A 21,799-nucleotide genomic window follows, 5' to 3' on the forward strand; every position below is an offset into this window, starting at 1 on the left:
ATTTAATGTACATCTATTTAAAAAGTTAAGAAATCTTGATTTACAGATTGCAAAAATTTCCTCTTTCATTCTTTCATTGCTTTGTGTGGGTGTAAATCCCAGCGTGTGCTGGGGAAACCCACAGGCTTTAGGGTTTTCATGCTGGAGGAGATGTAGATGGTGTGGATTTACCAGTTCAGCTAGGCTTTGTCCATGGGCTCAGGGTCAGAGCAATTCCTGCAGCACAGCTGGCAGTGGATGAGGGCAGAAGAAACTCTTTTTTGGATTAACATCTCTTGCTCAGGGGCAGTGTGGTCATGTTTGGCTCCAGCTACATGTGTATATCTGCACTTAGGACCTGTAATGCTGGGCTGCACATGGGTATTTTGAAGGCAGGAGTAGACTTGTGGCTGTTGTCTCTCCTCTCTCAGGCATTTCTCATTTTGGGATAGTTCACCCCAAGAGAAAGGCATCAAGGTCCTTTTGGGCAATGGCCTGTCTCCAGCCTGGCATGTTAATGGGCCAGGAGTCACCAAGCCCACCGCAGGAATGACCTCCCCATTGGCAACTCCTCCAATTGCTGCAGGGGTCCGACCCAGGGGGTGTTTTAAGAGCAGAAATACTCCTTGTGCCTCCATGCTTGTGAGTCTGCCCGGCTGTGTTAGCACCTGGCTTTTGTCTGATACAGGAAGGGGAAAGAAACAAGAATCTCTTATCTCATTGGGAAAGCTTTCTGGGTCATGTCACTACTAAGGATAGAAAGGAACAAAGGTTTGGAAGGAAAAAAAGATTTTCCTAGCTGGTGTGAGCATTTTTCCAATTTTTATGCAGCACTGTGCTGCATAAATGCTCAGTCCTTCAAGCACTGTATGCATGAATGACCTTGCAACCCCAAACAGGCTTTTTGCAGGACTTTTATTTAAAGCAATTAAGATGTGGAATTGCATGATCATTAGCAAAATTTCTGCAGTTTTACTGCAGGCAAACCTCACCAGCAGGGAGCACCAGCAGACAAAGTATTTTAGAGCTTTTCACTACAACCATAAAATACAGATTGCATTTAACACTGACACTGACAATAAACATTTTAAAACTCTTTTATTTTTTTAACTGCCCATTAAGAAAATAGATAAATCAGGAGTAATGGGGCAAGATATTTTAATTTATTTGACCACTGGTCAAGGTCGCTAAGTTGATACCCATCAAGCTCCCTGCTGATTCATCTCTGCAACTGGTGGCTATTTTTCCCCAGTTTCTGTATGATTGGTATCTTTATCACGACAAAAAGAGACAAATGACAGGTGCTGAATGAGTCTTTCTCCATCAGCTATGAAACTGCTAGGTCAAATCTGAAGTACATTGCAGAGCTGGGAGAACAAACAGCTTGTTTTTCTTTAGCAAATCAGGATCAGATGCTCCTGACAGCACTTGGCAGTGACTCAGAGACAGACAGGTAACATTCAGAGCTGCAGCTCAGACGTTGGTCTATACTGCAGGACTGTCTAACCAGACATGGCTGCTAACCCTTTGCCCCATACACCTTCAGTTCTTCTTCCTCCTTCTGCCCAAAGTGGAGACAAAACACCTGCATTGCTGTCACATCTGTGCACAGAGATGTTAATGGCAGTGTCAGGCTGTGCTGTGAAACTCTCTGATCATCCTGGTTTTAGCTGTACATCACCAGCCAGGCTCCACGTGGATGTTCAGATGCCTCAAGGCTTTGGAATGAGGCTCAAGTCAATACAGCCTCGGCTCCTAAATGGCTTTGTGGGTACAGAGCAGCATTTATAACAAACTGATCATTAATGTAAGATTTCACATCTCATCTTCCGCTCCTAACACTAGAAAATGGGATTAGCCTTGATTACCCAGTGAAGCAGGAAGCAACTCAACTCTCTGCTCTTCCCATCCTTCATTTTCCCCCATGAATAGGACATGCACTCATGACGGCTTTATAGTGCCATATGATGGAAGGCAGTCATAGAATCATTAAGTTTGGAAAAGACCTCTAAAATCTGGTCCAACCATTCCCCTACCACCAATGTCACCCACTAAACCATGTCCCTAAGCACCAGGTCCAACCTTTCCTTAAACACCCTCAGTGATGGTGACTCCACCACTTCCCCAGGCAACCCATTCCAATAAAACAGTCCTTGCATACCTCACGGTGATCCTCACAATGCAGAGGAGTTTAAACTGGAGACCCTGGCTCACAGAGCTCCTCCATGGGTGGAGGTGCTGCTGCAGGAAAGTTCTCAAAGCAAACATCCACGTGCACTAGCCATCAAAAGAAACAAGACGCATAGCTCTACAGACTGATTCAGTGGATGGTGGCATATATTTCATAAGACTTTCATAATGTCTTAAGAATAGCCTTTTGGTTATTGTATGGAAATTAAACCGTGGTGATCTGGTTCCAGTTAGATTAAGCCCTCCCCAACCAATGGTGTGTCACCTCACATCTTGTTTTTGCCAGTAATCATATTACTGCAGTAATGTGCTGTAAATATGAAGAAAAGGTGCAACTGAATTCAGCAGGAAAGCTCCTGCTCACCTGTGCGTTGCCCTGGCAATGAAGATGACATTCCTGACCACGTGCAGAGGGACAACTTCTGTGGCATACCCTGGCACTGTGTGTTTGAGGCCAATGGGGATGGAAGCAGAAGTGGGGCAGCTCAGACGAGCAGGAGATACTTGAGATATGCTTGGTGTGCTCCACAACACTGGATAAGAGAAGTCATACAGAGGGCAAAAGCTTTCAGGGGCATTGCATGGGCTGTACAATGTAGTACAGAAATAATACTTTATATTTTATACAGGTAGAAGCTGCTTTCCCTTTAGTATCAGAACAACTATTCTAAATACGATAGCTCAGAGACCCTGTTTCTCTCCTCCCCTTGTAGTCATACCACTCATCTAAACGTTGGCTCTCCAAAACAGTCTGCAAGCCATGTGGTCAGTGGAAGAGCTGAGCTGTGAGTGACCCAGGGGTCCATGCTGCCACTGCTGTGCTTTGAGCAGTGGTATTTCTGTGCAGACCCAAAAATCAAGCCTGATCTTTCTGAGGACACAGACTCCCCTTTCCTGCAACCACTCCCACGGGAAGCAGGGAGATGGGCTCAGCCCTCCCTGCTGGAGCAGGAGCAGGAGTTGGTCCTGGTGGCACACGGTGCTCAGAGATGTCCCTACAAGGGGACACCAGCTGCAGCACAATGCTGACATCTGCATGGGCTGCAGCACTGCAGAAGCTGCATTTCTGGAAAGGCAAGAGAGGGCGTGAGGCAGCCTTGTCCTGGTACTAATGAACTCAGTCACGACTGCATCGCTATGGAAGGGTTTTAACACCATTCAGTTCAGCGGAGTTATTTTTGATTAATGCTGATGCAAGTGGGAAATGCTGAACTTTAATGTGTGTGCAGTGATTGACAGGCTCGCGAGGTGATCTGAAGATATCCCACTATCTGCCTAAGACAGCTCTTAAAACCAAGCTTGCTGTAGTCAGTCCTTCTTCAGAAACTCAATGAGTTTAACAATCATCCCAGTAGGCCAATGCTCCCTTTACAAAAATAAATCTGGAGGACAGAAAGTGAAACAAAGTAGGTTTTAGCCCCTTAAGGCCGGCCCACTGAAGACAAAAGAAGATTTATGGTCTACCTGAACTGCAGATAAACAGGAGACTTGAGGAACTTCTGTAATTACTCCTGTTGCCTCCTCTGCAAGCAGTGGCTATTTTCATACCACAGCCCAATAAGGGAAATGTGAGAGGCATCTGTGCTTTGTTTATGGCTCCATTAGCCTTTCTTGAACTGTAAATTACTTGGCAGTGGCTGACAAAGAAGGGAAAGACAGGGCTGGATGCCAAAGGAAAAGTTTGAAGTTCACGGCTAATTCAAGTCTTTCAGATTTTACTGCCTCAAGTTATAGTCCCTTTGAATAGTTAGCCCATAATTATAAAACTCATTAGTGAATATTGGCACATTTACTACATACTTAATTGTAGAACAGACTACTGTAAAATACACTTTTTTATATATAAGTGCTGTATCGGATTCTAACTATGACCATTTTCCAGGGCACTCGTCACCCAATGTCTCCTCCCTGTCTCCTCCTTATTCTCCGCCAGTCAGTAAACAGACAAAAGAATAGAAAAATGAATTTAGGGTCAGTCTGGAAATCTCAAGCCTGCCAGGCAAAGGGGAGTTGAGAACAATAAAACATACTTTTCTCCCATTTCCAGCCCCCTGGTTCAACCACAAGGACGGCATTAGGGGAACATAAAGGCACAGCCTGCAAGGCCGGTGGCAGAAGCGTGGTGCCGCAATGGCATCTGGAGCATTATCAGCAGCACAGTTGTGAGCAATTGCATTAATTGCCTTTAATTACACTCTGTGACCCGAAACAGGCTGCTTCCAAGAAACATGACATGCCACCCATCACGATGGATTTAGAAAGTAACTTGAATAAGTACATGGTTAGATCTTTGTAATCAAAGCTGCAGCTGGAAAGGCAGGCGTGTGTGTGCACATTGGTGTGCTGGTTTCACAGGTCACCACCACAGCAGTGGAGGAACAAGTAGCTGGTCCTTCTTCACATGGAGAACCCTGCACAAAGTGTTCCCAGAAAAAGGGCAAGTCTGGAAACAGTGCTTTGCTTTCCTTTCCCTGTGTCACTAAACGTCACCTCTGTCATATGCCGTTAGTGCTCCTAACCCCACGGAAAAGCTTCAGAGACATCAGGGTGCACCACAGCTCCTGCTGGATGGTAACTTCCTTGCCATGGGTGGTGCAGTATCACAGCTTTTCACACATCCTGAAAGGATTTTTTTTTCTCAAACGCAGCTATAAACCCCTTTTAGTTACTGTTCTGCAAACAGGAACGAACATTTACCTTCATGTCTTTTTGTGGTGATGCAGTCCTGATGCTAGACAGCATTTACTAGTGAAATTGTTTGGACAAAAATCAATGGAGGAGCTGCATCAGAAAGGCATGATCTCAGCTCTCTACCAAGCCTTGGGACAGACACTGAGAGGAGATGTGGCAGTGTGTATATGTATATGTATATGTATATGTATATGTATATGTATATGTATATGTATATGTATATGTATATGTATATGTATATGTATATGTATATATATAAAATGATGCTTTGCAGGTGCACGCATGCCTGTGGCAGGCACCAGAGATGGTCCTGCTGAGGGAACCGAGATGACTATTTCTCTGTCACTCCCCGTGTCCCACAGTAGGATGGAGTTGTTGGTGTTGCCATGCCATCTCTACATCCCTCACCTGCAATTATGAGAACTGTGCTCTTCTCCATGACTCAGAGTGTTTTATTCATCACCCATGTATGGTAAGGCAGAGCACAGGGGACTCGGATGGTACCAAAGCTGCTCTGCATGCTAATGGCTGGGAGTTTGGCTGTGGGTCCCTATTTCTCACACCTTACCTTGACATTTGTGCATGTGAAGGAGAGTCGCATGCCAGACACGCTGCATGTGCATTTACCGGCATGTGATCTGCATGCAGAGCACCACTGGCTGTGCAAATGTAATGCGTGTGCCTCTGCATCCAAGGATAATGGTGTGTGCGTGACTCCTGGAGCATCTGCATGAAGGTGAGATGTGCAATACGGCTCAGGCAGTCATGCTGCCACACACCCTCCTCCTCACCCTTCCCACAGATTTGGGGCTGCTCCAACTGACCCCACTCCCAGTGTGGCTGCAGCTCCTGAGCTGCATGGTAAATCCTGGCAGACCCAGGGAAGTGCAGGGGGATCTCTGTGATGGCTGCACGACCTACTCACGCTGCTCGGTCCTTTGCAGCAGAGGTGGCTGGAAACCCACACAGACACTGTTGATGAGAGGAACCCACTGCTCCCATGCTCCCCACCGTGGATGTCCATGCAGTCCCAGGCAGTCCCAGACCCTGTTCCAGGCCCTCAGCAAGTCAAAGCTGCTCTGTGAAATAACATCCCTTCACGTCCCTCCCCACAGCCAGCACTGCTGCCAAGAGCAGGGTCACTGGTATTTCAGAGACAGAGACACTTTGACAGTGAGAGCCGTAAAATTCAATGATTTAGACAGAGAAAAACACCCTTTTTGGAGGAGTTTATGATCTTCAGCCTTTCCACCAAAACATGTGTATTAATATATCATGGAGGCATCCGAGAGGTGGGTCCAGAGCATCATGCTGTAATTTTGTTGTTGCAAGACCATCTGTCACACCACCCTTAGTTTTACATTTCCTTGGAATTTTCTTAAACACTTGCAGTACAAAGCATGCCTGTATACCTACCTGTCAGGAAAGCCAATGGCTACATGCAATAGCCAACAAATACAGCAATTAACTGTTAGCTCTGCCAGGGTCCACATAATTCTTCTGAACTCCTGATCTGCAGAAAGAAGGAGGGGAAAACTCCACATTCCCTAGGCCACAATTTAAAAGATCTTGGGTTTTGAACAGGCTTCAAAGACAACAAAATCCCTCTAGAACACAGCAGTGAGTCTCTGACTCCCTCAACTGTCCTTGAAAATCCTAGCCTAAGGTCTTGCTCCTTCTCCCATTGAAGTAATTAAATTAATGAAATTCAAGATAGGGCACCAGAGGGAGGTGTAACCCAGACAACCAAACAGAAGGTTGGGAACTAGAAATTACAACACCCAGTCCCATGACTTCTCTTCTGTGGATTTTGCCAAGTTGCTTACTTTTCTGGCTTTTTTCATCATCTATTTCTGTACTTCGTGGTCACTTACTTTGAAAAAAAAAAAAAAAAAAAGAGTTTTTCAGCTCTAAACAGGAGGGAGGAGCTAAGCAAGGTGGGTTTTGTTCTGCGCCTGTGAGCAAGGAGGCAGAATGCTGATGGAGGAAGCTGGTGAAGATGCAAGCTCACGCTGCCTCCAGGACTTAACTCCACAGGATGGAGGTCTCATGACTAACTTACCACACATGGACCTCTGGCATGTCAAAACTGCTCTTGGCAGGCTTGCTTTCCTGCCCACACTTTCCCCACTAAGCCCTCCTATTCCCAGCCCTTGGCTCGCAGCTTCTGTGTACATTTACAGTGCGTAACCAGCCCAGCTGTGACTCGCATTTTTGCTTGTCCCATTTGCAGTGTAGCTACGACCTGGTGTTGCTGCTGTTCACCATGGGTCCCATTCCCCCCATCCACCTACCCTCTCTTCCTCTAAGCCTGGCAGCACTTCAGGATGCCCTGGTCATGGTTTCTCCTCCAGAGGATGCTACAGTGTACAACAGCATCCCTCTGCCCTCAGGCAGCACAAGCTGCACAAGCACAGTCAGTGTCCAAGAAAGAGATATCCCAGGCTCATCTTTTTGGCTATATAATTTCCCACCTGGATGTTTTCAGAGAATCATAGAATCATAGAATATCCTGAGTTGGAAGGGACCCTTAAGGATCAAGTCCAACTCTTGACACCGCACAGGTCTACCCAAAAGTTCAGACCATGTGACTAAGTGCACAGTCCAATCTCTTCTTAAATTCAGACAGGCTCGGTGCAGTGACCACTTCCCTGGGGAGCCTGTTCCAGTGTGCAACCACCCTCTCTGTGAAGAACCCCCTCCTGATGTCAAGCCTAAATTTCCCCTGCCTCAGCTTAACCCCGTTCCCGCGGGTCCTGTCGCTGGTGTTAATGGAGAAAAGGTCTCCTGCCTCTCGACATCCCCTTATGAGGAAGTTGTAGACTGTGATGAGGTCTCCCCTCAGCCTCCTCTTCTCCAAGCTGAACAGGCCCAGTGCCCTCAGCCGTTCCTCGTACGTCTTCCCCTCCAGGCCTTTCACCATCTTCGTAGCCCTCCTCTGGACACTCTCCAACAGTTTCATGTCCTTTTTATACTGTGGTGCCCAGAACTGCACACAGTACTCGAGGTGAGGCCTCACCAGCACAGAGTAGAGCAGGACAATCACCTCCCTCGACCTACTAGCGATGCCGTGCTTGATGCACCCCAGGACATGGTTTTGAGTCAGACCTGTTGGAAGAACCTGGAAGGAGTTTAAGAGTGCGTATTGCAATCAACAAACCCACTGTACCCTACTTGTAACATTTGCCTAACACCAGCTTCACCATGTAAAGAAGTCCTAAAGAAGTCTTTCAGCACTGCTGATGGTGGGCATTGAGAAGAAAGCTGAGTGTACCGCTGCAGTAATTAGCCCAAAGGAGTCTGTGGAAACAAATTAAGCAACATATATCAGACATTTGCCTTCTTTTTTTTTCTCCTATTCATCCCAGACAAGAAGGTCATGCAAAACACCTTTCATTTCATTAAAGGCAATTTAAGTCATTAATGTCCGGCTGACACTGTGGTGTTAATTCTGCTCTGCAGAGGTGAGAAAATGGCCAGTGACATGAATTTTCTAATCTGTGTAGAAACAGCACAGTGCAATTATGCTGCTGCAGCCACGGATAGCTCCATCTCTAGGCATAATCAGGCCATTCCTTCAGACAAAAATTAAGAAAAGGTCAAACTTAAAAGCAAGGTCACAAACAGAGCACTAGGAAGAACAGCAAAGGACTCTTCATTTTGAAATTCTTTTGATATTTGTGATGATAGTGGCGGGAGCTTTTTTTAATAAAAAAATCATTAAGGGCAAGTCAGGTAAGAAGCTTCTCTCAGAATAAATGTCAGGGAGTCTCACCAAGTTCAACAGAAGGTGAACTTGCACGGGAGGGATGAGTACAGTGATTAAAGCTGGAAGTTTGGAGAAGATGATAGCAAAGTGGATCATGATCTGTATGAACAAACCAATGAAGGAATTTTGATTTTGAACAAGATACATGAATTAAAAAAATAATAATTTTGAAGACACCACATTAACTCAGTTTTATTTTTCTTACAAGTAAGTGAGGTGAGTTTCAGCTTTATTTTGAGGAATTTGGTTTTATTGTTTTACTGTAAAAGTCTCCTGGAAGAATTAGAGCAACGAAGAAAAAGAAGGATCAATTACCAAAATAAATAAATAAATAAATAAAAATAATTATCCAGAGTGTTATCCAGAGTGTGTGCCATCTAATTACACTTAACCCAGCTGATATCTTACAGCTGCTGTGCATAACCACTTCTAATTTCTAGAATCCTCACAGTCTGACTGAAATGAAAGATGATGTGATCCAGAGGCAGTTTTTAGGGCTATGATATTAAATAAAGCAAAATAGCACTGAAATTATACCCTGTGGGTTACTGGGGCATATTCAGCTACAGGTGAAGCAGGAGAAAAGCAGTGCAGTACAACAGGGAGCTTGTTCTGAGTGTTCCCCCAAGAGACATCACAACAGATCAAATAAAAGCACTGCTTGGTGCGTATGTGCATGCACATGTGTTCATTGTAGCTGGGCTTGCTGTTTTCTGCCTGATACAAGCAGGAATGCTGAAGAGGTACTACTGAAACATTGCTCTAATATTTCAAATATTATTTGAAGCCTAATTGTACTATTCACTTGGGAATTTACAAATGTCAGCAATAACTGATCTTTTTCCAGTCCTCAGGGATAACCAAGAAAACTGAATCTTTATTAATTAAGTCAGAGCAGAACCTCTCTATCTGTATCCAGATGAGGGAATTGCAGCTGCTTCATCACCCTATGTATATGTAAGGGGGGAGAGGAGAGGAAAAATACATTGTTGTGAAAGTCATGCTTTCTTTTAGCCTCCCAACAAGGTGGTGGTGTTGGGGAAGTCCATACTAGGCTTTCGGGTTTGAAAACAGACAGACCAGTACTGACAAGTGCTTGGGACAGCCTAGCTGGCAATTAGCCATCGCAAGGTTGCTGTAAAATCCCCAACACCAGTGAGACACTCTTTGTATCTGACTTGCAGGTCAGCTTGAGTATTTTGAACCCCTGTTGGTTCCCAGAGGGGTGGATTCAGTGTGATTAAACACAGCTGAGGCAATAACAGAGAGGAGAGCCATGCATTAAGCAGGTACACATGCTGCTTTAGCGACTGCAATGGGACCACACAGGTTTACAGCAGCCAAGAAACAGGTCTTTGATGGCTGAGACTGACCCAAACCCCAGGTTCAGGCTGAAGGAACTCATTTCAGAGCCAGATCTCTCTCCTGACTTTCCTGACAATTCTTAATTTCTTTCAGCAATACACAAACACGCTCAGCATCGCACAGTTCATCACCTTGAAAGCAGCAGGATGAGTGGAGCTTGCAGATGGGTTTTTGCAGAAAAGAGCTCTGCCTGCTGTCTAGACACAGCTGCAGCACAGAGGCACCGGGACATCTCAGGGAGCCCTGGCTGCGTCCTGCTGTGCCTGGGATCATAAGGGAGGTGTTACCCATATGGCAGAGCCTGCTGCACCTCAGAAAGGAAAATTTTAATATATAGCAAGGAAATGTAAGAGCCATTTCCACCTTTCTCTTTCTCAGGAAAAAAAAAAAAAAAAAAAAGCAATTAATGTGATTTTGAATGACAAAGCTTAGATGCAAAAGCAAAATCCCCAGTGCCAGCCAGCCAAAGAAAATGCTGCTGTTTAAGAATAGCTTGGAGGTATAGAAACTGGCAGTCACACTGCAGTTAAAAAATAATCCTTTTGCACCTCATTTTGGTGTAGCAGAGGTTGTTTTGCCCAGCATGTGGGACCCCTGTATCTCCTTACTGTGGGCAGCCAGGTCTGTGCTGGACCCTAAGCCTCCCACCACCGCTGTCCCCCACTGCTGCAAAATCCAGAGAAATTTCCCTTCCCCAAAGCTTTACATTTTTGCCAAGTGAAAGCTAGCAGATTAGAGCACCAATATTTTTTTTACCCTCTCTTTGCAGAGGTATGAATGTCAGGCCAGCCCTGAGGGCAGCAATTAAACTCAGAGCAGGCACAACAGAGCAAAACCTGGACACGTCCTCACACCAGAGGTGCTGTGAGAGGCAGAGCACAAGGCAATCCCATGTGAAAAGATGGCACCTGACCCTCAAACAAACAGCTGCACTGATTGAAATGCATGTAACAGACAGGGAGAACTAGCATCACTTTTTCCTCAGAAAGGAAAAGTGCTTTCTATTTGTAAGGTCGAAGTGCTCTGAACTGCCCCCCACACAGGGTTTGTGCGGTAATTTGAGAAAAAAGATACATGAGGAACAGCAGGATGTACACATTTTGTCTTCTGTACTCTTTCAAATCTAACCATCCTCCTTATAGTCATAAAAATAAAGACAGAAAGGTCTCAAAGCCCTTTTATTCCCTTCCATCTTGGCTAGTTTTTTGGTGGGTATGGATACAGACTCGAATCAAGAAACTCTGTTTTGCACATCCATTGGTACTGAAGTACTCAATGCAAAGTAAAAGGGCTCCAAGAGAAGAGAACAGAAGAGCTGCACACCAGCTCTCTGTGCATCACCACGCGTAGCTGATTTACAAATCCTGCCCAAAATATTTGGCTAACAAAGCAGAGACTAACAGTTATGTGCTGCAAAACAGCACTTTGCAGGAAGCAAACTATTCAAAAAGGAAACAAATAAACAAACAAACAAAACCAGTAGGCAAGCTTGTAAAATATGAAAGCACAGGACAATTATTTGAAAGTCATCCTTTGTCCCACATAAATGCATGCTCACATGCAAGTGCTCACACATGCACACACACACGATCTTACAAGGTGCAATAGGTGCAATCACTCTTTCTTTTTTTCTTTGAGGAGAAAAAGATTCAGATTTACTGGCAAATCTTTGCAAATGTAGTTTGGCCCAGGTCAATTAAATGGCCGTTCAGAAAGACTGGCAAGAGTTTTGCACTCAGTATTACAAATTCTCAACGCATCAGGATAGCACTCAGCATCGATGCTGCAATATTTACCACATACAGCACTTGAATCCACTTGCTTTGAAGTAAAAGAGAGCCTGTGCAGACCTGTAAACAGATCCCATTTATATTTATTAACAAACTATTTCTGTGCATGCACTGGGTCCCACAAGATGCACAAGACCAGAAGTTACACGAATGTTCTGCTCCCACAAAGGTTCAGCTTTGCTGATCCGATCGATGCAGCGAAGGTTTTAAGAGGAGCAGCAGGACATTGGCATTAAACAACACTGGGTAAGAGTAGTAGTTAACAGCTTTATGTCCTGTTCCCATCCCCGTCCCCATCCCAATACATCCTACTATGCCTAAGGAAAAAAAATAAAAAAAATAAAAAATAAATAAAATAAATAAAATAAAATAAAAAAAGAGCACCTTATGCCAGCAGCAGGTCTCTGGAAGAGATGGTCTGGTAGGAGCAGGCGTTAAACTCTGGTCCCAGTTTCCACAAACTACAGGCTTTGGATAACACCGCGTTTGAATAACACCAGTTTCAGTTCACAGGTGAAACCCAGCCAACCACCCTCAGACACCACCCAAGCACCCCCTTCCTTCTTCCCTCCCAAAAAAACATTGACCACCTTAGGTTTGAGGTGAGACATGAGACTTTCCTATCCAAGTCTCTAGCATCTGCACAACACCAGGTGACTAAGAGTTACAGCACAACAGTTCTCCAAGTTATTTAACTTTTTTTTTTCCAGAAGTTCCTTTTACTTTCTTAAAATTTCAAGGGGTTCAGTGAGCACTTAATTTAATAACATACCAAAATTCTCACATTGGCAACTTGGTCATTTAAACTGAGTAATGTTTTTTTTTTTTTTTTTTTTACTTTAAAAGTCGTATTTATTTAATCCAAAATCTAATCATAGCTGCACAAAGAAAGTAAAGGAGAGAGAACATCAGGGGAAAAGCTCCTCGGAGCTCTATTGTGTTCAACATTATGATTACAGGCAAATTAACACACTTTACACGTATTTGTTAACTGCAGCCTTTGCACAACTGACACTTTCAGCATTCAGAAAAAGCAGCTCTGAAAGATGGAAAAACAGCTTCATCATAAATTATTAATTTACACTTCTCTTTGTCAAGTCATTTTAGCAATCTCTAATTTAGGACTCAAGCATTATTAAAAAGAACGACAAGGGAAGATGACAAACATTTGAGAGCAGGAACAGCTCCTTTCACCAGCAAACTTACCACTCTTGTGTAGCTCCAGGAAAGCTAGGGCTGCATTTGTTTTCAACTGTTACTTTTCCTGTTTATAAGTGACAATTTGTCAACATCAGGATAAATTATGGCCAAATTTTACATAGGTAAAAATATTTATTTGAGCTCTTAGGAAGCTGAGGTCCTACTTGACATGCTTGTTCTTGGACAGAGCAGCAGGGTGCCCAGGGCACCAGCTCTTAATGATTTATTACAAATAAATACATGAATTTCCCATATCTTAAGTACTCCATAATGGTTGTGTAGGTGGTCTGTGCTCTCTTCCTGCAAGCCTCTCAGCCTGACCTTGGTGCCAGGGAAGGTGATGGAAAAAATCATTTTGAGTGCAAACACACAACATATGCGGGACAGCCGGGGGATCAGGCCCAGTCACCATGGGTTCATGAAAGGCAAGTCCTGCCTGACCAACCTCATCTCCTTCTATGACCGGGGGACCCGCCTGGTGGATGAGGGAGAGGCTGTTGATGTAGTCACCTAGACTTCAGCAAGGCCTGTGACACAGTCTCCCCCACTATTCTGGAGAAGCTGGCAGCCCACGGCTTGAACAGGTACACTCTTGGCTGGCTTAAAAATTGGCTGGGTGGCTGGACCCAGAGAGTGGTGGTGAATGGAGTGAAATCCAGTTGGCAACTGGTCACCAGTGGTGTTCCCCAGGGGTCAGTGTTGGGGCCCATCCTCTTTAATACCTTTATTGATGATTTAGGTGAGGGAATTGAGTGCACCCTCAGTAAATCTGCAGAGGACACTAAGTTTTGGGGAAGTGTTGACCTGCTGGAGGGTAGGAAGGCCCTGCAGAGGGACTTGGACAGGTTGGGTTGATGGGCAGAGGCCAGTGGGATGAGGCTCAACATGGCTAAGTGCCGGGTACTGCACTTTGGTCACAACAACCCCATGCAGCTCTACAGGCTTGGGGCACAGTGGCTGGAAAGCTGTGCACAGGAAAATGATCTGGGGGTGTTGGTCAATGCTCACCTGAACATGAGCTGGCAGTGTGCCCAGGTGGCCAAAAAAGCCAATGCCATCCTGACTTGTATAAGGAATAGTGCAGCCAGCAGGACCAGGGAGGTGATCGTCCCCCTGTACTCTGCTCTGGTGAGGCCACACCTCAAGTGCTGTGTTCAGTTTTGGGCCCCTCGCTACAAGAAGGACATAGAGGTGCTCAGGAGAGTCCAGAGAAGGGCTACAAAGGTGGTGAAGGGCCTGGAACACAAGTCCCGTGAGGATCAGCTGAGGGAACTGGGGTTGTTTAGTCTGGAGAAGAGGAGGCTCAGGGGTGTCCTTATGTCTCTCTCTTCTACCTCATTCTGTGGAAGCACAGCAGGACTTCCATCTGTGATTCTAAGGCTTTGCTGTCACTAAGAAAGCAGAAGCACTTGCAACACTGGATGGAGATGTGTGATATGAACATCCCACCTCCCCCCCACCCCCACACCCTATTCTCACCAGCCTTGAGCCACACCAGGTTTGCCTTGCTGTATTTCAAGGAGAAGGCTGCTAAATGCCCCAACCCTTCACTCATACTCTCAACTTTGAGTTTGCCAGACCCAGGCAAGGATCCCAGCCCTCAGGCTGTGTAGTCTGTGCTTGTGGTGGTGCTGCCAGCTTTTGCAAGCAACTGCTGAAGACGTTCCACCTCCTGCCCCCTTTCCCGCAGGCTGATTATGCACACAGACAACAAGGTTCAGCCAAGTTTAGCTTGCACATTTTACTGCTCCAGTAAGGAGAATACAGATTACCTGATTTTCTTGCAGAGTACGTTGTCTGCACAAACAGATGTACTGAGTAATAATCCTCGTATTACAAAAAAGCACCTGATTTGACCATATTAGGGCGTCAGTAATGCAGTAATTCAAGCAGATGACAAACTCCTCTCTAAAAGGTTTGATTAATCGGGGCACTGCTATTCTGTGCTAGTCCATGAATTGTGGGTATGATTACCTATTTGTGTAACTGTGTAGTTAATCATCCCAAAGCATTCAATGTGCTAGCTTGCTTTTCATCTGGAAAAGGCTGCTGTGGTCTTTATTTCATTGAACACACACCATGAAGACACGATAGCTTGTTAGATTGGACTATGGAGACGAGGCATGCAAGCCAGTTGGATACCAGACCCTGTGACAAGCCGTGACTACAGCTAATAAACTACTCCTGGTGCTCCAGTCTGCTGTAAATCATATGCAGAAATCTTTAGCCCACAGAATACTATTACCCAAATGCATGTTGGGTGAATAGCCAGAGACAGCTTTATGAAAATCAGTACATCAAATAGACGTATGAAGGCATAACAGGATCTTTTCCCCTGAGATAATGTTTTTAGCATCTGATCATCCTGTCTAGCCAAGGGTATTAGGAAGGATTAAACATGGAAATAGGGGAACCTGAATCATTTTGTGATAACAAATCAGCGTGGTTCTCAAGGGTGAGCTATCCAGGCAAGAGTTTACCTGCACATTAGTATAACATAAATTAACTTTTTCCTGTTTATCAAACTACAGGTGCTATTGGATTTTGATTTGTGTGAAAGATTACACTGATTTTACTAGTCAAAAATAATAACTTTCCTTTCTGTTATGAAACAACAGCTCCTAAGCACCCTCCCTGCCCCTAGCCATTTACAGATTAGTGGCTTCCTGAGGTGAATCCAGTTTCTGTGTATTTAGTAACTTTCAATATATTTTTCATGAACCTGTCTAGTCTCCTTTTGGGCTTGTGAAAACAGAAGCACCCCAGCACCCCAGCTGCATGGGGCAAGGAGCTCCACAGTGTAACTACACAGCAGGTGAGAGCCCACTTCTTTTTGTTTGCTCTGAACATGACTTTGGCAAGATTCAAGTGATGTCTCCTGCTTCTTCTGGGTCACCAGCTGCAATCTGCACTTTCCATGACATTCATGGTTTCATAGAATAGTAGAATCTTAGAATCATCCAGGCTGGAAAAGACCTTCAGGATTATCAAGTCCAACTGTCACCCTGACCTACTGAGTCCCTTCACTAAACCATATTCAGAGGTCTCTGCTGTCCTCATATCAGCTTCTTTTCTAGTCTGAAGTGTTCTGATTTAGTCTTTCTTAATGTGGAAGCTAGCCACAACTTTGCTTATCCTTGTTGTCTTTCTCCAAGTCTTCTGAAGAACTGCCACGTCCTCCTTAATTGGGTAACCAAACAGCACTCAGCACTCAGTTTTGAGAGATTTTCATGAAGACAGAGCACAATGATGTGCTCCAGTTTGTTCCTATTTGTATCCTCATGATCCCTACTGTGATTTTCTTTTTCAACCACCTAAGTAAATTAATTTTATTGCTCCATTATTTACAGTTTGTTTCAGTGCTGATGCTAACAGTCATTAGAAGGCTGAAAGGTAGACAGATGACAAACACATGTTTCTCAACAGCCTGGAGAATAAACTACAGCCATTCACTGCCCTCAATGCTAATTGCATTATAGCAAATATTTCAGTTCAAATATAAAGCCAGACATTTATTCTGGCAAACATGCCAATGGCAATGGAGTTATTAAAATTCATTGGCTAGTTTGGAGCTTGCTGTCACTCCAGTCACTCTGTACTATGTCTTGGGACCAGTGCTTTTCGGTATCTTCATCAATGACACAGACAGTGGGATAAAGTGCACCCTCAGCAAGTTTGCAGATGACACCAAGCTGAGTGGTGCAGTTGATAAAACAGAATGAAGGGATGCAATCCAGAGGGACCTGGACAGGTTGAAGAAGTGGGCCCATGTGAACCTAACGAGGTTCAACAAATCCAAGCGCAAGGTGCTGCCCCTGGGTCAGGGTAGTCCCAGACATGAGCACTGACTGGGAGAAGAACCCACTGAGAGCAGCCCTGCAGAGGACTTGGGGGCTCTGGTGGACAAAAAGCTCGACACGAGCCAGCAGTGTGTGCCTGCAGCCCAGAAGGCCAACTGCGTCCTGGGCTGCACCAACAGAGGGGTGGGCAGCAGGTGGAGGGAGGGGATTGTGCCCCTCTGCTCTGCCTTGTGAGGCCCCACCGGGAGTGCTGCATCCTGGGCTGGGGCCCCCAGCACAAGAAGGATGTGGGGCTGTCAGAGTGAACCCAGAGGAGGGCGACAAAGGTGATCAGTGGGCTGGAGCACCTCTCCTGTGAAGACAGGCTGAGAGAGCTGGGGATTTTCAGTCTGGAGAAGAGAAGACTCCAGGGATACCTCATCGCAGCCTTTCAGTACTTAAATGGGGCTTATAAAAAGGATGGAGAGGGACTTTACTCAAGTAGATAATGATAAGATGAGGGAGAATGGTCTTACACTGAAAGAGTGTAGATTTAGTTTAGATGTTAGGAGGCTGGTAAGGCATTGGCACAGGCTGCCCAGAGAAGCTGTGTCTGCCCCATCCCTAGAGGTGTTCAAGGCCAGGCTGGGTGGGGCCTTGGCCAACCTGATCTAGTGGGTGGCATCTCTGCCTTTGGCATGAAGGTTAGAAGTGGGTGATCTTTAAGGTCCCTTCCAACCCAAGCCATTCTACGATTACAAGACTTGAGCATGCAGAAGTATGCTTGCATTGGGTTTACATGGCAAGGTTTCAGTAGTAGGGGAGTTGCAGGGGTGGCCTCTGTGAGCAGAGCCCAGCAGCTGCCCCATGTCAGGTCAGAGCCAGCTCCACTAAGCGACCCGCTGCTGGCCAGATTTGAGCTAGCGAGTGATACAGGTTGGGCCTCAGGGAGAACAGATAGAAGAGAGGGGAAAAAAAATAAAATGCTGTGTAACAGCAGCTGGGAGAGTGAGGAGTGAGAACCAGCCTGGAAGAGACCCCCAAGTGAGTGCAGCAGGAGGGCAGGAGGTGCTCCAGGCACACAGCAGCAGTTCTCCTGTGCCCCGTGCAGGGAGAGGCCCCTGGTGGAGCAGGCTGTCCCCCTGCAGCCCATGGGTCCCCCATGGAACAGATCTCCACGCTGCAGCCCCCCCATGGGTGGAGGAGCCCCCGGTGGAGCAGGTGGATGTGGCCTGGAGGAGGCTGCGGCCCATGGAGAGCCCCCGCAGGAGCAGGCCCCGGGCCGGAGCTGCAGCCCGTGGAGAGGAGCCCACGCAGGGGCAGAGGGGCTGGGGGGAGCTGCCGCCCATCTGTGGGGGACCCGTGCTGGAGCAGTTTGCTCCTGGCGGATGGACCCGGTGGTACGGAGCCATGTGGGGCAGGTCTTGAAGAGCTGCTGCCTGTAGGCAGCCCCCGCAGGCTCAGTTTGGGAAGGACGGAATCCCGGGGGAGGGACCCCATGGGGAGCAGGGGCAGAGGGTGACCGTGAAGGAGTGGTGGAGACGAAGTGTCAGAGACTGACCACAGCCCCCATTGCCTGTTTCCCTGTGCCACCTGGGGGAAGGAGGTAGGGGAGGGTGGAAGAGAGTGGGAGGAAGGTGGTTTTGGTTTACTTTTAGTTCTTACTGCTCTATCTTTTTAGTAATAGGCAATAAATTACATTAATCTCCCTGTGCAGAGTCTGTTTTGTCCATGACAATATTTGTTGGGTGATCTCCCTGTCCTTTCCTCTACCCGAAATATGATTTCCATATTTTCTCCCCCTTTCCCTTCAAGGTGGGGGGGTGTGAGAGCAGTTGTGGTGTAGTTCAGCTGCCCAGCAGAGGGAAACCATCACACTGTTTTCTTTCTGACTTCTTGCACTTTCTGCATTTGAGTGCTGTAACTGGAGGAAGAGCAGAGGTGAATTTTATGGGGTAGTAGATATGTGAGGTACCACCAGACAAGGGAAAAGGAGTCTGCTTAGATTTTGTGTTATGTGAAGTGTTTAAATAACAGGGGCATCCTTCACTTTACTGTGAAGATTATTTATTCAATTATTTCTATATACCAACAACATGGACAGACCTGCTCATGTCCCAGTGACACCTCCCATGAGGCCAGGACCCCACCTCAGCCCCTCCAGAGCCATCAGCCCCTGTCCCAGCTTGCCACAGCTAAGCCCACACTGGGATGATATAACACAACACACCTTTCTCCTGGATTTCAACGTGAGCAGAGAGATGGGCTTCTTTTTTTTTTTTTTTTTTTTTTTTTTTTTTCCCTACGTTACAAGAAGAGCACAGCCAGAGGACACATAACTGGCTCATCACGGGCTTTAGTACTTCAAGGTGACACCTATTCTGTCTGTCTCAGCCTCTTTGTGCTGGACGTATCTGAAATGCACATTGGCTTGTGATTTCCAGTTCTTCTTTGCAAATTACACAGATTTCATTATCAGCTGTTTAGAAGTTTCAGAAATGTGACAGTTCAGCTACTCAGCAATGGGAAACGGTTTGGTCAGACAATAGTTTAGATAATAAGGAAGACAATTTTGTGACATCTCAAACTGCAAAGGAACAAGAAAATAGGATATGTATGTATAGATACCACATTTATATCTGCATTTCCCAGCTAGACCAACCACCTGCAGCATTTACTGTTGCATTTTACCAAGAGGCAAACCAAGCCCCTTCCCATGCAAAGCCTACAGATGCAGTTCCCCCTGCTCTTAGTTTTTCCCACCTTCTCACTGACTGTCCCCAAAATATATTTCCCCAAAACCCATTTCATTATAAGCACAGCCCCCTGGGATGTCCCATGGGGAACCACCCTATACCCTTCATTCCTGTGTTGGGGTCCCTTCAAGCTGATTGGATTCCTCTGCAGGTTTGCCAGCCCCAGGAGCCAAATTCTCCCTGCCTCCCAAGAGCTCCAGGTTTTAGTCCAGGTGCCCTGGGCAAGTTTGCTAGCTACTAGTGGTTATATGAAAAATGGATTTCCCTTTACACCATTTTATAGGAGAAATGGAAGCTTTGTGCAGCATTAAGATTCCACCCCATCTAAGAAAATGCATCTGCCTTGTACAGAGTGTTGTACCCCAGTTTCACTAACACAAATGACTTCTAAAAATAAAAAGGATAACCTTAAAAAGAGTTTTAAAAAACAAAAACCTACAGAAGTGCTGATCTATGTTGATCCAAGTTAAAGCTTACATTTACTAGTTAGTAAATGTAAAATGACTGGCACTTTGCTAACACTGAAACATAGATGAATGAGCCCCCCAGCTATGTGCCTGGGAGTAAAGCCTCCTGGAGTGACAAATTCTTTTTGTCTTGTGGGATCTCTGCAGCACAAATCAGTAAGCATTCCTCTCTTCACTTTAATTCAATAATTAGCTTTCTTAAACTGACTTAAAAGCCAGAAAGTTTCCCTTTTCTGCTAATCTACGAACAAAATGTACATGCAAGTTTGGGGGGCTTTTTGGCCCTAAAAAAAATAAAATAATAATAATAAAAAATCTGGTAATTATTAAAAAATAACATTTCAATCAGTAACTACAGACAAAACTTCTTTATCTTTTTTTTTTTTTAATTACTTTTCATAGATATCAGTATTGATACATATTTCCTTGGTATCCAACATATTTAGCACTGTTTTATTTATTTTATTGGTGGTATACAGACTTCATACATGATAATTCATTGTAATCATCATTAGGAGGCTACATGAAAAAAACACCTCAAAAATAAATAAATTCATGTATAAAAGAAACTTGTTCATGCATAGCTTAACTATACTCATGCATAGCTTAGCTTCCTGTTTAGCAAAGACATACTGAGTCTAATGTGTTATTGCACTTGTTAAATCAGGTCTTATTGGCTATACATAAGGATTAACCAGTCATCAAAAATTGACCAAAAAGGCAAAACAAGACACAAATTCACTGTTCAAATCAGTATCTTGTACTTGAAAATTTACACTTGGTTAAGACCAGTTATTTAAGTTACTTTTATTTCAATCAATACACTTACGTTGCAATTATTTTTTCCCCAGAAATCTCCAAGTTGCTGCGAGAAAAACAGAAATAAATAAAAAATGCAAGAAACTGCAGCTAGGTCACTAAGAAGCAAGAAGCTAGGCCAAAAATGTGGAGGTCCTATTTTTCACATACACTGTGCACTGTGCCCACATACTGCTTATTTCCATAAAATCTATTTAAAATTGATCTTCCAAGAGAATAGTTGCATTTTAATTGAACTCGCTTATCATGTTAAAAACATCTACAGGTAGCCCATTTTCCTTTTCTTTTTCTTTTCTATATTTTTTTTCCCAGATCCAGTGGCACAACGCACAATTACATTTTGGAATCGGAATCATTTAGTAAATACCTGCTTCACTTAGCATTGCAAATGCCTCCTTAAAGGCACCAGCATCTCAGCTGGCTGTGTTCTGTGTACCATCATACCACTGCACAAGCCAGGACAGAGACACCCTGTTTGGGGGGTAAAGTAGCTATTGCAACAGCAGAATACAGTGGACAAAAAGTGCCACCACAGCAGGACATCACAAAGCCCAGCCACGTTTTCTGTGCTCCTGGGCACAGGGAGCTCTTGGTGCAGGGCCACCTGAGTCCCCCTCCATGGAGCAGGTTCCCAAACCCCACAGGGGTCACCGAGGAGAAGTGGAGGCAGCTCACCTGCTGGCAGGCACGACCTGCAGCCAGGCATGAGGCAGTGCCTGCTCCACCTGCACCTCCAGGATGTCCGGGCTTGCCTTGGTGGCTGGCACCCTCCCCAGGGGGGCTGCGGGAGGAACATTTGCAGGTTTGGTGGTTGAGGCAAACCTGAACTGGAGAGCCCTGCTGGGTGGGAGAGATCATAGAATCATAGAATATCCTGAGTTGGAAGGGACCCTTAAGGATCATCAAGTCCAACTCTTGACACCGCACAGGTCTACCCAAAAGTTCAGACCATGTGACTAAGTGCACAGTCCAATCTCTTCTTAAATTCAGTCAG

The sequence above is a fragment of the Anas acuta genome, chromosome Z (genome assembly GCF_963932015.1).
Source record: "Anas acuta chromosome Z, bAnaAcu1.1, whole genome shotgun sequence".
NCBI classification, from domain to species: Eukaryota; Metazoa; Chordata; class Aves; order Anseriformes; family Anatidae; genus Anas; species Anas acuta.